At 39.8% G+C, this 26,245-nt stretch overlaps 1 pseudogene across 1 annotated transcript in view; it reads right to left on the minus strand.

Annotated features, from left to right (window-relative positions):
• Positions 1-26,245, minus strand: part of LOC308232957 (EF-hand calcium-binding domain-containing protein 4B-like) — a 32,698-nt pseudogene that overhangs the window by 6,217 nt on the left and 236 nt on the right. Inside the window, exons 2-9 of the transcript in view lie at positions 22,281-22,396; positions 18,820-18,987; positions 17,741-17,850; positions 17,318-17,421; positions 8,665-8,852; positions 6,160-6,231; positions 2,395-2,723; positions 708-892 (exon numbers count right to left, since the gene is read on the minus strand). The product of the transcript in view is annotated as an EF-hand calcium-binding domain-containing protein 4B-like (transcript). The remainder of the gene's footprint in view (positions 1-707; positions 893-2,394; positions 2,724-6,159; positions 6,232-8,664; positions 8,853-17,317; positions 17,422-17,740; positions 17,851-18,819; positions 18,988-22,280; positions 22,397-26,245) is intronic.

The raw sequence follows: 26,245 nt of genomic DNA on the forward strand, positions 1-26,245 counted from the left end.
TTAGGGCTGCAGGGAGAGAGAGAGAGAGTCATAACCGTGGATCCAGCAGTCCACAGGGATCCGTTGTCAGAGGTGGTGGGAGTCCTTCAGCATTTGTAGTCAGTATCGGAGCAGTGTCCCCCAAGAGCCTGTAGCAGCCATCAGAGGTGGGTGTCCTCCTGCAGGCGTCCTTCTGGAGTCTTCCCCTTGAAGGTATCCACCTTGGCAATGTCTTTTTCCCCCTTTTATAATGGGTTGGGGGGGAGTACCTATGTTCTTAATGTCATGTATTACACATTCCTGGTGGACCAGTCTCCCTGATCTTGCAGCCAGTTCTTCAACTCACATGTCTGCAGCAATTCTTGGGATAATGGGTAGCAATTCCTCACACCAGTCCTCTAGATAATGGACTGAAGAGTCTTATCTCAACTCCTCCCAGCCATCTCTGAGACAATGGATTGCTAGAATTCCATCTCAGCTTCTCATATCAATCTTTTAGACAATGGTCAGTGGAGTCCAATTTCAGATCAGTCTCTCACACCACCCGGTGTCTCAAAGATTATTCTGGATCCAGGTGGTTTTAGAAAAGAGATAGTGCAAAAGAGGACAAGAAATGAAAAGAGCAGTGGTTTAAACTATTTTCACAACCAATTGATCCTGTGGACATATTAATCTGATTTGCCTAGTTCCATTAGGAGAGACAGTAGTTACAAATTGATCCATTTTACTACTTCACAATTATCAATTTTCAAACAACAATTAGCATCATTTAATTTGCCACGAACTCCCCTTTCCATGGCTAGCAAGTAGTCAGGAACCATGCAATGTTGAAATACTGTGGTCCGCATTTGCTTGGCCTGATCTGCTAACAGATCAAGGGCATGGGCTGTATCACTGGTGATTTCTAGGATAGCTTGGAACCAAATAATGCAATTTAAGTTATAAATAGGTTCTTGAGCACCGCTGAGCAATTTGTTAGTGTTCCAGGTAGCCAGTCTGCAATACTGTATAATTCATCACAATACTTTAGCAAAGCCTCCCAAGTGACTGAGCCACCCAGGGCCCCACCAATTTATTTACAAATATTCACTAGATTTCCTGGAATTACAATATTTGCATTTTAATTACACATTCACTTTCTTGCTGGGTGGTGATCTTGAAGGGTCTCTGGTGGTCGCCGACAGTCTTCCTCAATCTGTCTGCTGACTAACCTCTGTGCTTGAGCATGTACAAAACACTTTTGTGAATTACTTAACAACTGTGTCCATGGTTTAGGTCAGTTTGTTCTGATTTGCTCATTACCATGAAGAACGGGCCCCATCTTGCTCTCAACAGAACAGTCTCAATTTACAGCTTACAATTAGCAGAGCGTTTTTAATTTACAACTTAGCATTTCATCTTACAATTCCCCCCTTTGAGGCTTACAGGATACACATATATCCTATAACCCTCGTGTTATTTTCCCATATTTAATTCTGAAACACCATTGTGAACAGCAACACTGAATCATGCCTGCTAGGGTACAAATGCAAATTATTATTATTATTGTAATTATCACAAACAAGTTCTTTAACCATGTCCAATTTGGTAGACAAGAGGTAAGTGTGTACCATAACTCTACAAAACCCATGAGGTATCATCTCTAGTGACTTGGTGCAAGATCTGTTTGCTCCCAAATTTCACCCAAATCTGTAGAAATTTTGCTGCTCTGTTCCATGTATGTGCAGCAGCTTGTACAGATGTCTCCTTGCGAAGCTAATAGCAAGTCAAGGGCCATAGAGTTTTGCAATATCACCTGGGATAGCCTGGATACCTCAATCTGCAATGCATGTACTCACTCCCAACCAAAGAAGAAACCATCTAACAAAATTGAGAAATCCTGTGAAATCCTGTGGGACAATTGGCGTCGACATCGTGAGTCGAGTTCTCTATGAGGTCATACAAAGCAAGTGAAAAATGTGTCACCAGATCTGGCCCCACAAAACAATTTGCCTTAGTTATTTTCAGTGAGCTGTTGAATATATCCACTCTCCAACCCTCCGCTCACAATCAAGGGGAGGAGCTAGTTAGTGGTGGGGGAACTGGGGCCTTCCACATTTTTATTTTTCTTTAGGGCCCATGGGGTTTCTTTCAGGCCATTCTAACACCAGGTTTTCCAATTTAGCGGTGGGTAATCCGTCCATTCAATCTTTACGAACACCCTTTCGCCACCCTACTGCCCACAACTCTTGCCTTTTATTAGGAATGTTTCTACCTCCTGGGCAAGTAGGGGGTGTCCGGCGTTTCCCATTAGCCAGGTGAGGAGGAGTTTTTGCCTCTGTTCATCTCTGTCCCTTAGTATCGATTTTATTGGAAATACTGATGGGACCGTACTTTCTCCCATAATTAATCAACTCCTGGGCAACTTCCCCCCACGTCCATACTTTTTCTTTCGATCAGGTGACAGCAGTCCTTCCAGGGCAGCAACGGCCTTTTCACTTTGGGATGTTGCTTGTATCTTTCTCTGCAATTGGGTCCCTGCAGCTTTCAAGGAGTCAGGAAGACACCGAGTGAGGGGAGTCGTATGTTCGGAATTGACCAGGATCATCATCGGGGACTCCTGTTTAAGTCTAAGTCCCAGATCATGCATCATTCGCAGACATGCCGCTTTCTGTACACTTTCTATCAACTGGGACTGTCCCCATGATGGCGAAGGGATCTCCCCTTTCCAAAAGGATAAGTCCTCCAGCCCAATAAGCTGCTCTCTGAGTTAAGGACCAGGGTGCGCAGTGCTTACGGGTGGTTAAAAATACTCCTGGCCCCCAATATCCCTCAGCTTCCATCTCACTTAGTAAAATGTGATCTCCCCTAGACAGCGATACTTTCCAAACACACTTGGTTTCTGATTCTTTTGGAGCACGAGAGAATTTCTTTTGAAGTTTAGCTAATTCCGTATCAGTATACGGAACCCTTTGGTGGCAATTTGTGGGAATTCGTCCTCCCCGCCTTCATAAGTATATTCCGTTTATATCGAGAGGCAGAAAGAAGCGGCAGGCGTTTAATTTTTCTAATCTTAGTCTTTCTTCTTCCAGATCACTGTGGGAGTATTCAATTGCTTTCTCCAGCATGAAGAGGGGCATTTCTTTGCAAGGAGTTGCTCTTTCAGGGCTAATTTCAAGTAGTTAGCCTGATTTTTCTCTTTGTTTAACTGTTCTTTTGAGTTATCTACCTGGTCCTGCAGGGATCCAGGTCTTGTAAAGTTTGTGTGAACTGAGATTCTACTGTTTGTTGTTGTTCTATAGCTTCTACTGCAGCAGCCAAGCTGGTGCCCAGTAGAGCACAGACAACTGATTTACCCTTCCTGGGCCACAGTTTTGCGTCCTTTTGCAGGGCGCTTACTCGGTCTGTTACACTTTGCAAATTATGCCAATTTTTCTTGGCCCATTCTACCCCCAGCAGAGAGGGGCGAGCCTTATGTTTCTCTAAAAGACCCTACAACACATCTCTGCCCTGAGTGGCAGCTTTGCTGCTATTCATTTCTGAATGGGACAGTAGTCTCAGAAAAGCAGCACATTTCGTTTCAACAAAACCCACCCCTTAAGTCCCTGAGAGGCAAACAGGTAATACCCTACACACTTCATGTGACATTACAGTACTTTTCACTGCAAGGGATCCTGTCCCTGACACCAGTTTAAATGTCAGGGTCTGACTGGAGAAAACTCCAGTGTAGGACCCTGTTTCATTCGTGATCCCAAGAGTAAAATTAAGACGCAAACGAGGTCTTTGCAACAAGTTGCCCAGAGAAGTTGTAGATGCTCCATCCCTGAAAGTGTTCAAGGACAGGTTAGATGGGGTATTTAGCAAACTCATGTAGTGGAAGGTGTCCCTGCCAATGGCAGGGGGGTTGAATCTAGATGATCTTTAAGGTCCTTTCTGACCTAACCTATACTATGATTCTATGCAAAGCAGAGACTGCAGAACTCGTAACTCATGATACAGCAAGCAGGAAGATACCTTTTTTTTAAGTTTTCTTCAGCTCCAGTTGAGGATTATGTGCAGAGCTGCCTAGAAACACTTACTAATTGAATACCATCCCTCCTAGCCCAGGCATGCGGTCAGGAGAGGGAATCAGTGTGCAAAACTGCATGGAACAAGATGATTCGGAGAAAACTCCAGGCACAAACTCACCAACAAAGTTTAAGTTGACAAGCAGGTATTCTTTATTGCAGCGCCAGGAGCCACCGGGGATAGCTCCTCCTAACGTGTGTCTCTGAATTGCTACACAAGCCGTCCTTACATAGTCACTGGTCATACATACATATTCATGAGGCTACGTATGAATTACATCATTTTCCAGAAAGTTTTCCGCATGGTTTATATTCCATTTCGTGCTTTTGTGCCTCCTTATCTCAAATATCACTTCTGATGTTTAAATCTCATGGTCAAAAAGTGAGGATCCCAAGAGCCATCATTTAGGAAACACAAAGTTGTTGATGTAGTCATCAAACTACATCTGGTTTACAGAAGGAGATGAAGCACTGTTCACACAAAGTGGCAGTGATTAGATGCACACCCTAAAGACTGCCCTAAGAAATGTAATGCCATTAATTGAATTGAATTGAGTCGAGTTGAATCAAATTGAATTGAATTCGCAAGCCTAGTCGGCAGGCTAGGAGGACCATGCAGGACTTACACACATATTTCTGTGCCACATGGACAGAGATTTATCAGAAAGGAGTATTCTGCTGTGTTTTCTTTAAACAAAATTAAACAAAACCCAACCCAAACCAAACCAAGCAAAAAAAAAAAACACAACCCAAACTAAGGGCTAAGGTACTGACTTTACATAGAAAAAAAATATGTAATTCCCATTTCTAAGTGACCTTTGGAAATTAACTTCTTTTTTACCCTCACAACATTGCTTTAGAAACTAAACCAAGATGTTTTCAACAACCAGGCAGGAGGGATTTTGTGATTTCTTCTCTTCCCTCCCTGCTTTCTCTCAACTGTTTTGGAAAAAATAAAAATAAAAAAAGTGTAGGAAATAAGATCTGAAGGAATGTCCAGCTCCCACCCAGCTGAGATGTGCTTTCAAGGAGCATGAATGTCAAAACAGAGCAGGCAGCACAAGTTAGTCCTAGCTGGACCTGATGACCAACCTGGCTTTTGTTGTCTTAAAGTTCAATGATGTCACACTTCGAAAATGTGATACCAAATAAGCCATAGAGCAAGCAAAGAGTATGCATTGCATAAAATCATTTCAAAAGATGAAGCTCTGTTCTGTGTCCTACACTTTTTATTAAAATGTACCACTTAGAAGTTATTATGTAACCATGGCATAATTCTAACGTAATTTTTAAGATATGCTTGCTTCTTCTAAGAGAACTATATAATTATGACCAAGCATACCTATTTTTGCTATACTTTAATCTTTTTAAATTTGTGCTTCAAGAATATAAAAGTGAGTAATACTTAACAATGATACTAAAATTAGAAATTTAGACCTTTCTTTAATTAGAAATCAGTACCTTTCAGTGGATCTTCTTGTGTCATCTATTAAAATGCTTAAATCCAGCTTAACTTCACTTTTCCTGAACAGTCCTTCAGATACAAGCCTATGCACACATTGTCTGTAGTCACCACTCATGTAGGTTGAGTTTCCCTTCTATGCACCTTCAACATTTATCTGCAGTATATTTACATCTCTCTTTTCATGGCTTAAGTTGTCATTATTTAATTAAAAACCTGAAAACTAAATAATTTTTGATTCCGAGACTAATGCATTACCCTTCAACACCATTTCATGTTTTGCAAGGTAAAGACATTATTCCTAACACACCTCCTCCCCTTCATTCTTCATTTACCTTGGTGTCCGCAGCACTGTTTCTCACGTTTTATTCTCCCTCAACTGCTGCACAGTGTTTTCTACCCTTTCTTAAACACGCTTTCCCAGATGCACCACCACTGCTGCTGCCCAGCTCAGCTGTGCCCTATGGTGGGTCCATTGTAGCCAGCTGGGACCGTCTGGGGATCTGGCCTGAGGCAGCCTCGGCCTCTTCTCCCTGGCACAGAGGCTGTCTGTGCAGCGCTCTGCTGCCAACACCTGGACATCTACACCCAGCACATATCCCAGCATAATTTCATCCTTTACAGTGATGCAGTAAGTGCTTAAATTACCTTAATTAATAAGGTCTGCATTACCTTAAAAAATCTAGCTGCTTCAGAAGTCCTGGCTTTTGGCTCTGCAAGGCTTCTGTCACTCAGTGTACCTCCCTGTAATGAAGATGAATGTAAAATTTGTTCCAACCATGGTAATAACGCTGCTGAAATGTTCCCCTGTAGGGGTATCCACATTTGAGACTTCGGCTTCTCCAAACCTATGGACTTTATCCTGCACAAATAGTTACTAATTTAAAAAAAAAAAAAAAGTTAGCAAACGAAGGAGTAGAGGTTCTTTAATTAAAAAAAAAAAAACAAACAAGCTTTACAATTTCTTCATCCAGAGAGTTTAATATATGCTGATACTCGCACCTGCATCATTCAGAGAAGACATCATTCACGGTCACTATGTAATCTTTTATCCACAATTAGAATTGATCTTGCAGCTGGAACCAGATGTCAGGCTCACATATTTACAATCACAGAACCATAGAATCATAGAATAGTTAGGGTTAGAAAGGACCTTAAGATCATCTGGTTCCAACACCCCTGCCATGGGCAGTGACACCTCCCACTAAACCATGTCACCCAAGGCTCTGTTCAACCTGGCCTTGAACACTGCCAGGGATGGAGCATTCACAACTTCCTTGGGCAACCCATTCCAGTGCCTCACCACCCTCACACTAAAAAAAACTTCTTCCTTATATCCAATCTAAACTTCCCCTGTTTTAAGTTTTAAGCCGTTATCTCTTGTCCTATCACTACAGTCCCTAATGAAGAGTCCCTCCCCAGCATCCTTCAGATACTGGAAGGCTGCTATGAGGTCTCCACGCAGCCTTCTCTTCTCCAGGCTGAACAGCCCCAACTTTCTCAGCCTCTCTTCATACAGGAGGTGCTCCAACCCCCTGATCATCCTTGTGGCCCTCCTCTGGACTTGTTCCAACAGTTCCATGTCCTTTTTATGTTGAGGACACCAGAAGTGCACACAATACAATACTCCAAGTGAGGTCTCATAGTTATGCAGCCTTAAACACAGAACACAGCATCTCAGATTTTTACACTAGACTTACACCATTTACTTTGACTTAACACAACTTGGTGTCTGGCCTTAAAATGTTTTTTTTCCTTTCAGTGAAGCCTCAAGTTCTTCCTTTGCAGTCTGAAAATTACACCTGCTTCAATATATAGGTTTTATAGATATAGATTTTCTAAAGCAACACTGCAGAGTAGGGCTGAGCTCTAATTTCATAAACCTCTACTGAATTCAAGGTGCTTTGTAAACGCAGTATTATTATTCAGCAGTCTAGACCACCAGGCAAGTTTCTTCCGTAGCTTTAAAAACAGACCATTCCACAGGCTTTGCTCTGGATCTGAAAAGAGAGGCCTCAAAGAGGACACAAACCACCTTGAGGAGGAATAATTCTACTGTCTACTTCCAAATCATGCATCAAACACGCACACCTAAAAATAGTGTCCTAAACATAGTTGTGGTTCTCTTACAATCATTTATCAACAAAGTTCATTATTTGTGCCCTTAAGAGAAATCAAACTAGTAAATAACTGAGTGGAGTTTGGCACAAAGCTTAACAGAAAAAGCGTGTGACATTTGACCTAATATTCTTCTTTATCCTGAAATATGCCAAATAGCCATAGCTCTGAGTTATGCAGTTCATTACTGAGAGGTATAGTCTGGCAAGATGCGCACCACAGTCTGGCATCCATGCACGCTCCATTGGCAACAAGAGGGTTTTACAGATCCCTGAGCATTTTGTTTTAAACTCTCTCTCGTTAAATAATCTTCAGTGGACATTTCTGCCAATTACAGCTTCAGGGTAATGTAACTTTTGCTTTGTGCAGAAGGCTGGAGCAAGACAGGAGCAAGGTAGGTTGATCTGTCACTTAACGGCCATTTCTATCCCTCAAAATATGAATTGTAAGCATTTCTTCTTGAAAAATATTTTTCAAGTCAGAATCTGAAATCCAAACCATTTGAAATGGAAATCCCAAAATGATGATTCTGGATCACCATAACGGAATTGCGTTTAGCTGCATAAGGTATGTTTTACCTTGCTGGCCAGCCTCCTTGGTCAGAAATTATGACTTTGATGAAGAAAAGAAGCACATCCTAGCTGTCTCATATCCAGAATACATCTTGAAGAACAAGTTCCAGATAGTCTTAGCTTTGAGTAGGATGGAGCATCATGCACCACAACTGTAATTTCTGTAAGGAATTCCACTAGTATTTCAAAACTAAGACATACTTTTTAACCAATTAAACTGATTTTTAATTCCAAACACCCTCAGCAAATGGTGTGGAGGGTAGAGAACAATGACATTTTGAAGAAGTAGCAAAAGATTCTGTAGAAGCCAGATGTACTACAGAAAATACGTTGAATTACCTGGGGAAAAATTACTAGAACTGCACTTGGCTTTGATGTGAGTTTCTGCTTATGACACAAACTTAAATTGCAGCACTGAATACCCAGAGAAGGAGGCCCACTGACATGCTAAGCAAAGGGAGTTGAATCTCTGCAGCTGGAAACTTACATTTCCTTCTCCTCATGTAGTCTTGATGCCTCCTCCTGAAGCATCTGTCACTGTGTTTGAGCCTGGCTTAGTTTACGAGACTTTCTCTCCAGGTCTCTCTGCAGCTCCTGGTTAGTCCGCTTCAGCTTGGTGTTCTCTACTTTGATTTCTTCTTAGCTACTGAGAAGTTCTGTACATTGCTGCTCTAACTGGGATGGAAAAGAGAAGAAAGTATTATAACTAACTGATGCATCTTGATTTTGAGGCTTTCAATTCAAGTCTTAGAGGTCAGCTGAATGGGGAAGCTATTTCTATCAAAGCCAACATCCGAATAAAACACATATGGTGCTCTTCCACTGCTCTACGTACAGACATAATTATGTTACACAAAACCAAAACCATTACACTCTATAACTGAATTTCATTTAGTTAAAAAATGCAACAAACCACCAAAAAAAAAAAAAAAAGTTAAAGAGCAGATTAGCAGTATTTACTTAGTTGATATTCACAACTGCTATTTTAGACAGTTTCCCACAATGACAAGGCCTACATAGAGCAATTCAGAGTTCTGCCTAAAAACTGTTTGATCTAAATCTGGTAGCTGATAAACTTTCCCATTCGCAGTAATATCAACAAGCAGTAACCTTTCTGCTATCTCTGCTAAATCTGCCAAGAACTGTGACTTAGAGCTTTTTTATTCACCTTGCAAAGTACATAAAAAGGACAGATACACCTTCCCTGTGAAACAGATAACAGCAGATGACAGTGGTTTCTTTTATGTAAAGAAGTGCTACCTGATTCTCCTTGGCTAACTGAGCAAAAGTTATGTAGGCTAAAATTAGTCCACTTCATACTAGGGAAGGCATTGCTGACCTGAAGATAAGGAAGTTTTTTTGTTTGGTTGGGTTTTTTTCAGTATGCCTTTTAAGGGATGTAAAATGTAGTAGGAGCATTATAATGATTCCTGTTCAGTCTTCCAGATCTGAGACAGAATGGAGGATTCTGTTAGTACTCTTAGTTTGCCCATCCCAACATGGAGAGCTCATCCAACCCAAAACCTGTCCTTACCCAGCTGTGCTAGTCTGACCACGTTACACAACACTGCTGTTGTTCTAGTCTTGGTTTTAAATGCGACCTTAAGGCCCAGGTTAAAAACAAAACCAAAAAATACTTTCTAGCTGGGATTGTGAAAGGTCAGGAATGAGTAGAGTGGGAGCACTTATCTCAACAGCAGCTTAACATATTTGCTGAACTGTAGCCTCAGCAGGCTCACAGTTCATATGGAAAACTGACTAGCTGGGCACCAAATTACTGCTGAACAATGTTGGTTTACACTGCTAGATCACTTCAGTTCCTGGGTATCGCTTCCATTCCCTGACAGAATGAAGTGATGTATTCCAAGTAAATAGCAGATATTCAAGTATGACAAGGGCATGACTTTCGTATCCAGATGAGTGGTTTTGGGAGAAGGAAAAAGTGATCACACAATGACAAACTTTCAAAAAGCTTCAGAGCAACAAATTATGAGCAGAAATGTCACTTACAGAATACTACAGCCATGTGAAAACTTACACAGAGACTGGCCTAGAAATGTAACTGCAATGGTGTCCATCATCAGCTCCCTAAATCGTAGGTACTGATGTTACAAATACTTGCTACAAATTCTGGTGCTTACTCTTGTGAGAGAAACAATTCCCCAAAATGGAAGAAAAACTCACAAGTTTAAAACTGAGTAAAGAACTGGGATTATACAATAAAAGCAAATCGTTCCTGAGGACAGCTTTGCTGCCCCTCGAAGACATACATAAAGCACTCTCCATGCATTCCCCTGTTCTTAGCTCAGCATCCCTTCCGTGTTTTTCTTTTTTGTTTTCATATTTATTTCAGGTGTGCATGAAGGATGAAACATTTATATAGTGTTATAAAGCTGGAGATTATTTTGTTCTTTATGTCTTTCCTAACAATCCTACCACTTGATATGCATTTTTTGGGTGCTTCTGATCCATGTTCTCATGGATCTCTTGCTCAGAATCCCAAGATCATGCACTTCAGTGGCTGTCATCAACACAGAACCCATCATTTTATGTGAGAAGCCCAGTAACTCTCCTGCATTTTACCTGGTCCATATCTATTTCTTTCCCTCATAAAGATTCTGTGCCCTAGATGTTACACTAGACATCCTCTGTCCCCAGTGCTTCCTTCTGAGACATGCCATCACACGTCCCTTAAGGAACACTACTGAAAATAACTTGTGATTTATCTAAGCCATTTAGAGCAAGCTGATTCAAGATCATGGTAGCCAGCAAAAAGGCCTAGCCAAAGGAATCTTGGTCTACAGAAGCCCAGTTAGTATGGATTCAGATCAGTACTGAGGATATGTCAAGCAGAACCCTCACAAGTGAGACTAGCTAGGACAGCAGAAACAACACTGAACTCATCTTTCCTGGAAGTCCCCTTTCACATTTTTTATCATAATTTCGGAAACAGGAATAATTACACTGAAAAGGAAAGAGAAGGGAAGGGAAAGAATGTATTATAAAGTTTGGAAAAAAGTGTTTCTGTTATTCCTAAGAGGTTCTCTTAAATAATCAAGTGCGTAAGTTGTAATTAAACTAAGCTACCATTACCATCTGCAAGAATAGTTTTAACTATCAAAGTATATTTCCATGCAAGAGGAGGAGGTGAAAGTGACAGTGCTCTGGATAAGGCAAACATTAGTCAGGTGGAAGCTAACCTAATACCTTAATATTTTGGTGAATGATGACTAATACCAGAAAAGGAGTGCTGTTATATTATTATAAAAACAGATCTGAGGAAAGATGAGAGTCACTTTCAGAGATTATCATTAGGAATTAGGAAAACATATGCACAAAACACTGTCCCTAACTACACCGCTTCCTTTCACTGTCCAACACAGCTTCCTTTCCATAAAAATAAAATGGGATAGTTTAATTTTTATGGTACTACAAAGATGCTGCTCCTGAAAACTAGCCTTGTTGAGATTCATGCAAAATTCATAAGGGAGAGAGGAAATTATAAATAACAGAAAACACAAATAAAATAGAAAACATGGTAATACTATTAATTATAATGCAATGAACAGAAAAGGAAAATATAAAATTAGATAAAAAATAACACTAATAAAAATGAAACAGACATTTTATTGTCCAAAGATAGGCAACAGTAAACAATAAACATAAAACTTCCTGATACTGCTGCCTGTGTTACTTGATTACACGAGGCTTAAAATTGAGCGTAAGGCTTTGAATAACTTCTGTGGGTTTTATACCAAATTTGGAATATATATGTTAGAGAACCACAGCAAAAGGGTTTTACAGAACTACTGGTTCATAAATAAGTTTTAAACATAGCATTAAATAAAAAAAATAAATTTTTAAAATACAGTAATTAAAAATTATTATTTTTGGAGTTAGACTAAAAATACCCGATTTGTGTGCCCTCACAGATACCTTCAAAGTATAGATTATTTTACTATAGTGCTGCAATGTGGTAAACACCCTGCATAAACCCACATCTATTCTGATTCACAGCAGTACTGAACAAAGGTAATTAGCATCTGGCAGTTGATTTCAATTATATAATGGCCTTTTAGTTCAGTTCTATATTCTCATCAGCTAAAACTGCAGAAGCTTGTAAGCTAGAGATTTGTCTCCCATCTTACTCAAGTACAATCCTAGAATTCCCATCAGCTTCAGCAGCACCTGGATTCATTCCTCAGATGAGGATCTAAAAACTATACAGAGCTAGGAAATGGTTCACAAACTTCTTTATCCTCTTCCTTCCCTTCCTGTCTTACTTCTCTCCTACTTTCCAGGACTGGCATTCCCAACCACTGCTGCTAGGAAAAGAAAAACATATTACATGCATGTTTATTCATATTTGTCCTGAGTTACTGGCTGGGCTTAAACCACGACGATACTCTACAGAGGAAGTTGGTTTCACAGCATTCCATTTCAGCCCTTTAAATTCCACTGCCACCCCCTTTCCCTGTCATTTGTTGTTCATACACTGACCTTTGAGACACTTTATACCAAGTTCACACATGCAGAAATACTCTGCTTCCCCACACACGCCATGCATTTTAACAAGTAAAACATATCAGGCTTTTAATATGGGAACTTGACAAGCAGTTACCATGCAAGAGAACCATGCAGTGCTATAAAACTGTTATCACAGACAGACTTATCAGGAGCAGGTTGTTCAGGAGGGAGTATTCCAAGTTCATAGTGCTGTATTGTCCAAAAGGAAATGGTAGAGCTTTGAGCAAAGGTGTATGCTACAAGACCCAAATCATTGTTGCTCTCTCAAGCTGTCTGGGGATTAAGCCAGTTCCTAGTGCATTGAAGGCAGCGGAATTCTGCTATATTTTCATAAAATTACCCTACTACCTGGGGAAAATACCTGAAGCTTTTTTTTTTTTTTTTTTTTTATTTTATCATATAAAAGGAAAACTTTTGTTCCGTTTGTTTGGAGAAAAAACAAGACAGAAAAATCCAAAGAGCAGACTGTGAAAGCAGTAGATGATATTTAAAAGAGATTTTGTAAGAAAAGAGAATTCATTATCAGGTGTTCTGGAAGCACGATAGCAACGACAAAAGATTCTGACCTATGTTTGCTTTGCAAATATCTGTTTCAGAAATTGCCATCACTTGATTTATCTCTTCTTGCTCTATTGTCAGCAGTCTGGCATGTAGGCATGTCATATCTGCAGGCTGGATGCTCCCCTAGCATTTTATTCATGGTTTACATTCTTAATTCTGTTCGAATTAGACAGAAATATAAAATAATACCCTGTTATAACCAAAAGTGTAACACAATTAAAAGTAGCATAACTAACAAGCATCAGAAAATATAAGCCAGTACATTAGCTGGCAAATATTTCCCACATGCACTCAGGGAAAATAATTAAAGCTATAAGGGCATATAATTGCTATGCGAAAAAAATGCAAATGTTTTGATTAAAATCTCTATTCCCCAGGATCATACCATAGTTTTACTTACATAATTATATGATTTTGTCAATATTTGATAACATGATTTTTCCTTTTCCAGTAGGGCTGTGGAATAAACAGATGGAGATGAAAGGGAGATGGTGCTGTTGTTGAGCACATTAACCAAAACGGAATGTAACATGAGCACAGTAAATTCACATGATGAGTTCAGAATCAACACTCTCACAAGGGTTTAATTTCTGCCCATACATGTAACTGTAATGTGAACTGTTTGGGTTTTACAACTGCTGTTCATGCAGTTTTGTTGTAATGGTTCTTCTTTCCCTTTGAAAAAATACAGTGATTTACACACTGTACACTAATCTTGTGAGATGCTGATTCTACTCTTCCACCAAAGGTGGACTCTTGACACCATCTCACGCTAAACCCAATGAGAAGCCAGTTCATCCTTCCTATCCTGTTTATCCTTATGTTTATCTACTCTATTTAGAACTCTGTTGTTTGAAACACAGTCCACCTTTTTACTACATTTGTCTTTCAAATGCAAAGCACAAAAGCAGACAGAGCTAATGGCAAACAAAAGTTGTATCCTCTGTGTAGATGCCAAAAGCAAGATGGATGAATGTACGGAGCTAGTATTCCACACTTTCAACGCACAGCTTAGCTATTCCTGATTCCAGCACCAGGCCACACATATGTACAGTGTTTTGTCTTATACATTACTGTAGTGAAAGTCTCTCACTTTTGTTTAAATGAAAAGAAAAAAAGAAGGAAATTAGTATTTCTAAAAGAAGGTTTAAACCCTGTATTTTCATCTTGCCTTAAAATCTACAAATATACACAACAGTTGTCAATTCCTTTATGATGATAAACACCAGTGGGAAAAACACCAATTCTGAGATAAGAATGTGGCTGTTTTATTTTCCTTGAAGTGTATTAAGAAGTTCTACGCAAAAACTTATCAGCACTATTTGGGCTGTTGCTCTCCTAAACCAGAATTACAGATCACTTAAAAGGATAAACATGCCCATGGTTAATGAGTTACAAAATAAACACATTCTGGTAACAAACTTTAATCCAGCTGAAACAGTCAGTGAGCAGAAGGAGACCCACACCTGGAAAGACCCAATGTCTGAGTCATAGAATGAGTAAGGGGCTCAAGTGGCAGGCAGGGACAAGTAGACTAAAGACCACACTAATATTCAAAAGGTCTGTGAATGCAGATTTATTTCTGAATAAAGTAAGTGTGGAGGAGGGCTGCATGTGCATGTTTTCATTAATAATATTCACTACTTATAAACTGGATGAGAGAAACAGGATCAGGCTGTCAGCCTTCATGTTTGCACAAATGCTACTTCTGTTTAGGTGGGTGCCAGTAGAGGTACTCCTTTCTAATGAGTATTAAATCTGCACAGTTCCCCATATGTGGTGTATCTGTACGTGTATATATTGAGGATATACATTCAGTCTTACTACTGGCTGGACCTACAAATACAGCATTTCTACTGAACCAGACAGAAAAAAAAAACCTGGTTGCTTAGACCATAGGATTTAAGTTCATGAATGAAAATATGCATGAGTGAAAGCTCCAGAAGAAAAGACCAAAAACAGGTATAAAAGAATGGCAGAGGTTAACAGCATAGATCAGCAGGGCATAAAGTTGTGCACATGCACATGAAGATTCTCAGGGCATCCACAAAAAAAGGAACTGTAACCTTAAATCTTAAACTACAATAGTGTGTGTGCCTTTAACATAGCAGAATAAACCAAACTGTTCTAACTTACTAATACGTAGAGAGAAAGGAATGTTCAGGTGACAGGAGAAGGAACATCATGGGGCTGATAACAACTAAGGAGACAGTAAATAAGTCCAAGGATGTCAGCCTTCAAGATAACAGAGTAGTGCCTGGCATGTAGCGAGACTGGAACAGAACAGAAGCAAGGACATACCAACTGCTAACTCAGCACTAGGATCTTGCGAGCATGCGCAAGCACTGAGGTCATTCAGTAAACACAGTGGGGAAGACTGTCGGTGACCACCAGAGACCCCCCCACTCAGCAAGAAAGCGCATATGTAATTAAGATGCACATATTATAATTAGTTCCTGGAAAAGCTATGAATATGCATAAGTATGATAAATATACAGCTGCTGTCGGCAAGTATTGGGTGTACTAACCTTTGCGAAACAATTTGCATGTGTGCCCAGCGCTGCAATGAAGAATGCTGCTTACTAAAACTCCAAATAGAGTCTTAGAGAGTTTCTCTGACTGACTTTTATGGTAACAGAACGACTTAAGACAAAATCATAGCCTACATCCAGGAAAGGAGACAAAAGTCTAAGAGTAGACTGCATTATTGCCTAAATATAGACAATACAGACTCACAGAGGTGAGTCAGGAAGGAAAGATGAAAGATCACATTCATTCTCAGCTTCCAAAAGGTATTACTGTAACCAAGCAAGAACCCAGAAGACATGATAAGACCCCAATAAGCAGCATCTTCTGTGACATCACAGTAAATCCTGGCCAGTCTATGCGGACACACGCATCTGAGTAGGTAGAAAAAGCATGGGAGTATGAAAAATAATTTTTTCCCTTATATATGGTCTTGTCTTGACCTTTGCTGCTATTCGGACATACTTGAAAATAAACGAGGCTATTCATCCCCACAGTTACCAAAACCAGTATCAGTCTCTGACAGTTCTGACTCCTTCCAGCTGTGAATTGCAAATAAAACAATGACCTGTGTGCCGAGATTAGAGGTGTCATTAGGAGCAACAGAAAGAAGAAATTACCTAAAACCTTTTTTTACTGCAAAGGCATAAAACTCAAATGCATTTTAAGGTCACAATTTCCGGTCAGGCAGAAAAGTTAGGTAATGTTGACAGTATACTCAGCGCACCTCTGTGCTAATCACAGCTATTAAACAGACACATTTATTCATTCAGTTCTCAAAACACACTGACAAGAGTCTGACCAAAAAACCCCAACCAACCTAAACCACAAAACAAACCCTTCACCACACACGGTTGTAAATAATCTCTAGTCTAAAACAGACAGCTCAACTACTTCATACTTTTCCAACTGACTAGCTGTCTGAAGGCCAAAATCACACTTGTTGACTTAGATGAAAAAACTATCAATATAAACCAATTGTCTTTAATGACCATATATTTTTAGGTGTTTTATTTCTTCAGAAGCCTTGTCACATTCTCAGAATAGCCAGCATGGTGCTGAACAAATGAAGTAAATGTTCTACAATGTATTTGACTTTATTACTCAGTATGTAAGAATATGAAATACAGAAATGACACTTTATAACAATAATACAGGGGAACTCCAACTGTAAGCATCATTTTGTATTCTATTTAGACTTAGTATTACATTTTTTCTCTTCTAGATAGCTACTCATTAAAGTATGATCTATTACTTTTTAGTTCTTATATATTTGTTTTTACATGTGTTTTATATATTTGCTTATATATATATACTCACATTACAGATGTTTTTATATATAAAACCAATATATATTGTTCACTATATTTCATGTTTGTTTTTTATATATATATTTACCTACATTTTCATTGGTATCAGTGCTTTGTTGCTGCTTTAACATCTCAAACCTCTCATTCTTCTGGTGAGTTAATCCGGATTTATAGCTTTTCTGCACAAAATGTTTGCAAAGCACACAGACAATTTACCAGATTTGCTGGTAAATCTGACTGTCCTCTGAAATAAAACTTATTAACTAGAAGTGTATTGCTAATACTGTCTAAAAACTGCAATGCAGTGCAATAATAGACATCTGGAAAATTATTTCAGTCAACAAAATCTGTTAACCGGAAAAGGTAATTTCAGCCAGTTCTGCCTTATGAATCATTTTACTGGTACTCTTCATGACTACTAAAAATTTCACATAATGTGAATTCTTGTGATTACAGTCCTCAGTTCTTTGTCCTCAAATAGCTCTCTATAGTTCTATGTTCTCTGTAGTCCTCAAATAATACCTTGTTTATTTCAAAGGTTCAAATAACAGGTAAGATAGTCACAAAACTACATAAAGAGTCCAACAAAGAGAAGCACTAACTTTTTTAGAGCGCATTCCAACTTGTTCTTTTCATTACCTGCTTCTTGGAGCTGGGAAGAAATTCTGACTAGGAACTCTTCAAAACTGGAAAGTAAATGAGATTCACCTTTTCTCAGCTGCAACCAAAGTTGTTTCACATCATTCTCACTGAAAAAAAGAGATCATAAAGGATTCATTAGGAGAGAACATTTCTCAGGCTGCAATGAATGTTCACATCATCTTAGGGGGATGGGCATCACTAGTCAGAACACAAAGCTTATTAAAAACAAGGGCTACTTTGCAGTAACAGATTTTCAAATAATGAGATGGGTGAGAAATGGTGGAAATAACATTTATTCAAAAAAATGCATTGTAAGTCTTGTCATAATGAAAGCCTTCCTGGATGACTGCCAATCAATTCTTTCCTGTTTTCAGGCAGTTGGGTGAAAAGAAGCACTGATGAGCACTTTATTAAATGGTAAGGATCACTGATGTATTTTTTTAAACATTCTTACTATCCGTCCAGATTCTCTCCCACTTTTGCCCCATGCTTTTTTTGCTCTAGACATCATTGTGATTGACTAGTGAACGTCAGGCCAACACACAAGAAGCTTTTAGAGATATTTTTAGTGTTCTGTGTTTCAGAGTGAGTCATCCTGGTCCTGGAAGAGGTAGTGTTATCATAGTGATCACAACATGCAATCATGCATCAAGGGGAGAAAAAGCAGAAAAAAGTGAAAAAACATTCTTTCATATGGCTAACTGGTGCACTTCAAACACAGCCTTCGCCAAAAAAAAGCAGTCATCATGCATTGTTTGACTGCAAATCAGTGGCATCTGTGGATTACATGCTAGTAATTATCTGTGTTCAAAACCCATGGTGGGTCAGTGGATTAATAGTGTAGCTTTTATATGGCACAAACACACATTTTGTACGCATGGAGTATGATAGCTTTGCTCTTGGAAATTTTGGTTGAAAGGCATTTTATAATTTCTGACAGCCAAGAAAATTCATTTTTAAGGAATCACTGTGTTACCAAGCAGCCTTTGTTCTCATCATTTATCTTGGATTCTGTTAAAATTAAATCCAGGGCTGAATCATAAAAGGTCATACAACCTATTGCTGGGAAGACTCACGCATCAAAAACCTTCTTAGCTCCAAGTCTATCCATCAGATTTGAGAACTGGAATTCTTCATCCTCATCATCACTCATGCTCTCTTTGCATTTAAGTTGGCAGACTGTTTTACCTTCTGACTGCTGCATCATCTCCTTATTCAAAGTAATCTGCTCCATAAAAAGCTGGCTTAAGAATTAGAAATCATACACATTAGCATTTTCAGAGCTTACGATAAGAAACAATGTCATTTAAGACCAAAATACTAAAGATCACATTTTACAATAAATACAATTTGTGAGGGAAAAACCTACACTTGTTTACAAGAAAAGGGATTATAATGAAACAACAAAAGGATGAAGCATGGCAAGAGGATTTCTGAGTTCTATACCTGACTTTCTCCCCAGTTTAATGTCTAACCTTCAATACTTCACACAACATTCACAAACATACTGAAGAATTACAGTCCTCCATAAACAAAAGACATAAATTGCAGCAACAAGCACTTTATAAAGCTTGTGGCCTTATTGGTATGCTTAAGTAGAAGTGAGGAATCTAAAATAATCACACCTCCGGTACTGATAAAATGTACCTTCTATTTTAATATTCCTTTTACTGCATGATCAAAGGCACACCTCAAATTCCTGTATAAACTTCATATAGAAAGCATCATTTTATTAACACTTATTTCCCTCTGTTTGACTAACATGCATTTTAATTCTAGAGCAGTTTCTTCCACCTATTTTGGATATTTCTGTTAATAACAAAAAGACTGGATCATAGAGATGTGGATAAATGTAATGTTGCAATGGAAGGATACAAGCTCTTCAGGAAGGACAGGAAAAGAAGACAAGAAAGGGGAGTTGTTCTTTACGTGAGAGAGCAGCTGGAATGCATGGAGCTCTGTGTGGGGATAGAAGAAGAGCTGATGGAAAACTTATGTGTTAGGATTAAAGAGAGGACAGACAAAGAGGAGCATATAGTGAGAGTCTATTACAGGCCACCTGACCAGGAAGAACAAGTGGATGAGCCTTCAATGGACTGATAGGAACAGCCTCATGCTTGCAGGTCCTGGTCCCCATGGAGGACTTCAAACACCCTGATATTTATTGGATGGACAATGCAGCAGGACATAAGCAAACCAAGAGGTCGTTGAAGTGCACTGATGATAACTTCCTCCTGAGAAAAGGTGCTCTGCTGGGCCCCATACCCACCAACAAGGAGGGTCTTGCTAAGGATATGAAAGTCTTGGCTGCAGTGACTATGAGATGGTGGAGCTCAGATTCTAGAGGGCAGGGAGGAGCTTGAAAAGCAAACTCATAACCCTGGATTTTAAGAGAGCAGATTTTGGCCTCTTCAAGTATCTGCTTGGAAGAGTCCCTTGCGATAAGACCCTAAAGCAAAGAGAGGCCCAAGGATGCTGGTTAATATTCAAGGATCACCTCCTCCAAGCTCAAAAGAGCTCCATCCTGCTGCTGTTTCTGTGCTGCTGTACTGGATGAACTGGAACTCCAGTGTGAACTCGAGTCAAAAGGACTGTGACCTGTGGATGAGTCCACATGGGAGCAGGACACCCCGAAGCATCTGTGACCGTGGATAAGTCCAAATCAGGTACATCTTGAAGCATCTGCATCTGTAGCTGTGGTTATGTCTGTGACACTACATCATAGTCGTAAGAGACTTCCATGAAAGTCTCAGCAAGCTTTCACTAGCCACAATGTTACCTTGTGTTTGCTCTAGTAAATGTTGAGAATACTATAGAAAAATTAATTATAAGAAGTAACTATGAACTAACAAATGAGTTGATTCAGATTCAGTTAAACATAAGGCTAAGCAAGAAGAGATATTACTGAAGTCAACTGGTCTGAAGAGTTCAAGTAAATTAACAAACAGGTGGAGCTTCTGTACGAATGAACGGGATTCTCCCATACTAATTGGTGCAGTACAAGTTTTATACAGGCACTACTCTGCTTTCTCCATTCCTCAGTTTTCTAAATCAGCCTTTATTTAATACAGCTTCTGTTTCTACTAGGAAAACCAACATCATCATCTAGCCAAATGCATGACTATCTAGTCTGGATCCCTAGTCAATACATGTCAATCCTGTGTAGCAGGTTAAAATAAAGCATGCTTTACATTGTCTAGCCTTATGTTTTATAAGAATCCTATACACAGGTGTTGAAGCAGGTACTGTTGAAGGCAGTACCTTGTGTGTGGCAGTTTGTGTAGCCTAATGTGTCTGTCCTTTGTGTGTCTGCGTGTGTGCGTATGTGGGTGTCTCTGGGATACATGTTTAACTTCACTACCTGTTGAACCCACAAACAGGAAAGCAGTGGCCACATCCATCTGGGTCTCTGGACTGGGCTCCAGCAGCTGGGCAGGAAGAGTCCCCAGGCTCTGGATCTGCTGGAGATGGCAGCCACTTACAACTTTGCTTAACCGAAAATCTTGGTTTTGCAGGGACTAACTTACAAAAATAGTCTTCATTTAACTAAGAAATATGTACAACTCACTTATGAAAAGAAAAGCAGTAATACATTGTTTAATTTTCAAATAATGGCAATTTGCAGGTTAAAACACATTCTTTATTAAGATACTTGATCTAGCTCTAAAATGGGAGACATGGGACATAAAAGAACTAACTTTTCAAATACTTGATGATTTGCAAACAAAAATGAAGGTCCTGTTTGCTGGGCCTATACATAGTATTTAAGTAGAGATTTAATGTTACAATTCACACATAGAAGAGATTTCGTTTTCTGGAGGAAATGCTTAAAACTGATGCTTATCGTCAGCAGAGCTAAAATTTATGAACAAAATTAATTCTGCATAAAAAACTAACAGTCTCACTAACTAATATTGCCATACTTTCTGGAGCCTCACAGCTGGGGAGAAAACAACCCTTTCACAAACACAGAGAACATGACAGTAAAAGTGCTATTGTAAAGTAGGCAGTTGCAAAGAACTTAACAGCTCCCATCATGCAGGAATAATAATTGCCTCATCCTGTTTTGTTTTGAAATAAAGTAACATCACTTGAAGAATTAATTTGTTATAGAAAGCATTCCCACAGCTGTAACGATAGTGGTATCAACATGTTTTCAGCACTGTCTTACATTAATCCTAATTATCTCTCAGGTCTTACGATGTGGTATGAAACAAAATGCAAGATCTGGAAATTTTTCAAAATTTGTTCATAGATCTACTCTACGGCTTAAAACAGGTTTAATTCAGATGGTTATACTGTATGTCTCATATTGTGCCATGGCTTGCCATCTTACACAGGAGAGAAAGACCCTGGAGCCCTTTATTCACATAATTTGACCACTTCCTCATCTGCTGCATATATCTGCTATATCTAGGGAATAGTCTGGCTCCCTATGTGCAGTCTTAAGTGTACTGTTAAGACAAAATGATATATTATTGATATGGAGTGTACAGAGTATGAATAAAGCTCTATATAGGAGGCATGCTTTCAAAACTCACTGAATCCTGTGGTGAATTCCTTTAGCATAAGTGAGCCATTGGCATCAGCATCCAATGTAACAAAAACTTTTTCAAGCTGTTCCAGGCTAAGAGGTAATTGACAATGCAGTCTCTGGAATGACAAAATGTGCAGTGTCTTAACCCAGTTCATAGGATGAGAGGAAGACTAGATTCTACAGAACATGCATAATACAAAAGTACAGGTCCTTTTGTTTCTCAGAGTACAAATTCAAATACACCACAGAGTAAAACAACATCAACCGAGCAAGATTTGCTTTTATGCAATGAATTTTTTTACAAAGCTCCAGGCTTGGGGAAGAGTGCCTGGAAAACTGATCGGTGTAAAAGGATCTCGGGGTACTGACTGATGGTCAGTGGAACAGAAGCCAGCAGTGTGCCCAGGCAGCCAAGAAGGCCAACAGCATCCTGGTCTGTATCAGAAATAGTGTGGCCAGCGGGACTAGGGAAGTGATTTCACTGTAGTTGGCACTGGTGAGGCTGCACCTCAAATCCTGTGTTCATTTCTGGGACCCTCACTACAGGAAAGACATTGAGGTACTGGACCAAGTCCAGAAAAGGGCAACATAGCTGGTGAAGGGTCTGGAGCACAAGTGTGATGAGGAATGGCTCAGGAACTGGGGTTGTTTAGTCTGGAGAAGAGAAGGTTCAGGGGAGACCTTACTACTTTATTCAGCTACCTGTCAGGAGGATGGAGAGAAGGTGGTTGGTCTCTTCTCTCAAGTAACAAGCAGTAGGACAAAAGGAAATGGCTTCAAGCTGCACCACTGGAGGTTTAGATTGGGTATTAGGAAAAATTTCTTCACTGAAAGGGTGGTCAGGCATTGGAACAGGTCGCCGAGGGAAGTGGTGGAATCACTGTCCTTGGAAGTGTTCAGAACTCATACAGATAAGGCCCTTAGTGACCTGGTTAATGGTAGACTTGGCAGTCCTGGGCTAATGGTTTGGCTTGATGATCTTAAAGGTCTTTTCCAAACTAGGTGATGCTATGATTCTATGACTTCACTATTTGCCTTTATGAATCCTTTACAACAAAGCAGTGAGAACAACCTCCTTGTAACACAGATCCTAATCACACAGAGAAGGGTTAGACCTTGAGGTGGAGTCTCAGCATCTTAGTCATGAGGTCAAGCAAGACACTCTCTAAACAAGAATATTAAAGAGAGTATACCGTCCTAATTCAAGCTGCTTCAAAATGTGTAAATAAATAAATAAAAGCTAAGAAAGCTGCATGGTTCAAGGAGCAAACCTGCTGCTCCTGTAACAAGTTACATGTAGTTCATGACTGTCTACATCTGAAATTCATCACGCTTACACCAAAAAAGGCAAAACTTCATGAAACCAGCCCCACAAAATCACTTATATTTCCTGAGAATCTAAAAAAAGGCATAAAAGAACGCTCCCTCCAACACTTTCTTTAAATCTGTCCCTAGTCACCTTACTACAATTCTTTTAACAGTTATAGACAGATTTCCAGAAATACGAGGAAACTAGAGTGGCAAACAACTACAATAGCAAGAACTTCCACTAGGAGTCAAGCACTAGGAAGAGTAAAACCTTTCTTCAGCTTGGAAAGCAATATAAATACACACTGGTGAAGTCCTCTGCTTTATTAGCTAATATTTTAATACCTTCCTTGAACACCTACAGTATATACAACATACTAAAATTGCAAGCTAATAGGTTGATAAAGTTAATCAGAACAAAAGTGTTAATCTCTTCTGCTGTGAGAATGGATTTAGGACAAAAGAAAGTTGATCTTGCTATCCAAGAACAATAGAAACCACTATTCAATATACCAAGCCGTATATAGCCAAGGTAAGAATTGGCTGAATGGATTAACCAGGACCTCCCTGGCTGCAGCAAAGAGTTTGGCGCATACATTATAAACCTGTATGAGCTGAATGGAGGAGCAGTAAAAGAATTCCAAGGTAATCTTGAGAAGGGAAAACAACAGAGCTCCTAAAGCACAGAACTATCTGGAATAGTTGAGAAGGGATTTCTGAGCAGGATTAATTGTGCACTGCTACCTGCTTCAAAAAAAAGTCCTAAGAAAACTTCTTAGCCTCTGTGTGCTCTGTCCTTTCCAAGCCTGCACTTGTTCTCCAGGGCTGACTCCCTGCTCCCCCTCCAGCCAGGCCCATCCTTGTTTTTAACTCCTAGTCTCACACAGTTCCTGAAAGAGAGAAAAATTACGGCTCAAATCCCCTGCAAAGCAACTGGGCAAGTACACCTCTGCTCGCCTCAGTCTGCCAGCTCTCTTTGAGATGTTAATGGCTACACCTCTAATTTACAACAAAGAAGAATAAATTGGCCTCCAGGATGCTGACATACCTTACGTGTTCTTTTCTCAATTTTAGTCATCCTTTTCCTTTGTAGGCTGCCAATTTTCCTTGCTGGGAACATGTATTTGCTTTATAAATGACCACGAAATTTGAACTAGCAGGTTAGAAAGCTGTTCCTCACTCAGGAAAACTTCAGACCCATGAACTGTTTCAGTAAGAACATGACTTGTCAGACCTGGAAGCAGTCTTTGTTTTATTTGACATCACTGTCATTTTATTAGTACTCAATAGAATGTATTTTTCTTTCCACTGTAGTAAAGCTTATGGCCTTTGACTGCTCCAAGAGCTTGGCTGCGCACTGCACACATAGCATGACACCAAGTTTGTCCCAAGAGCTTCAAATGTTGATGGTCACCCTGTGTCTGACACAGGCCACCCCTGTGACCTTGGCCAGATCTCCTAACACCCTACAGTCAGGAGCCACCAACACCCCGACTGCAGATTGTAACAGTTAAGTATGGCTGTCAGCAGAATTCCTAACAGAAACTTCTGAGCTCTTCCTTTTAAAGACATCAAATGGGCAAAGTCTGAGCATTGTTGCATTTTTTCTGCTTCATGTGTGGCACAATTTCTGGTCTTTAAGCAGAATTTGTTAGTAATTTCTGCCTGCTCCAAACAAAAATGTTGAGGCAAATCAGGAGCTTTTCATAGAAAAATACTCCCACAAATTACTAATTTTGGAAGGCCAATCCTGCTCAAACATGACTGTGGTTTTCCTAAATTACTCATTGACACTCTCTAACGTGATGCTTGCTGCATACATGTGTAAATAAACAACTGAGTGGGCTTAACTCCAGGCAGGCCGGTGAGTTAACCCAATGAAAGCAGTCTGGTGTCCTGCTGTTAAGGTGTTTACAGCAGATTTGCTGCATCATTACATAGTGTAGAGCAAGCTGCTCACAGCCAGGCAAGCTCACAGGGCTCTGCAGAAGGAGGCGGTTACTGGAAAGAGCAAGGAAGTTTATGGTCTCACTTCTTGCTCTGCTCTTCCCTGCTACCTCTTCTTGCCCCAAAGCCCTTTTGCTGAGCCATCTCTCTCTGGCCCATTTTTTCCCTCTGACTTTCCCCTCTGACTTTCCAAAAGACACAAAAGCAGCCTAAGTTGTTCCATTTGTAAATTCAAAGCCATCTCTGTCACCACAAAGACAGGTCCAGTGACAAACTGCTGCACACAAGGAGAAACCAGAGTCTGTGTGGCTAACATCACGAGTATTTAACAATAAAATGAACATAAAAGTCTCCATTAATTCCAACTTGGTGCTACTGCAGCTAAGCAGTAACCTTGCCCAAACACAGATTTTCATGTTGCACTCTAGCTCAGGCTTGGCAGCTCCAGTCCTCCACTGCTCTACCTGCTGCCAAATGCACTTGCTTACTAACGTGTTTCGTCACCAGCAAAGCATTCATAGCATGTCTAAAGCTTTGTATAACACAGGTTCACCTCTGTTTACTTCTTTGAACAGCAAGGTCTGGCTGTGTAAGGAGACAATCAAGCGCTTTGGCTCTGGCGCAGAGATGAGCCTTATGATCCCAACAGAGAACAGGGCTGAGCAGTTGGGAGTGGACGAGGGTGCTCAGATGCGGCCTCTAAGAACTAT

Source organism: Psittacula echo (assembly GCF_963264785.1).
Source record: "Psittacula echo genome assembly, chromosome: 1".
NCBI lineage: Eukaryota > Metazoa > Chordata > Aves > Psittaciformes > Psittacidae > Psittacula > Psittacula echo.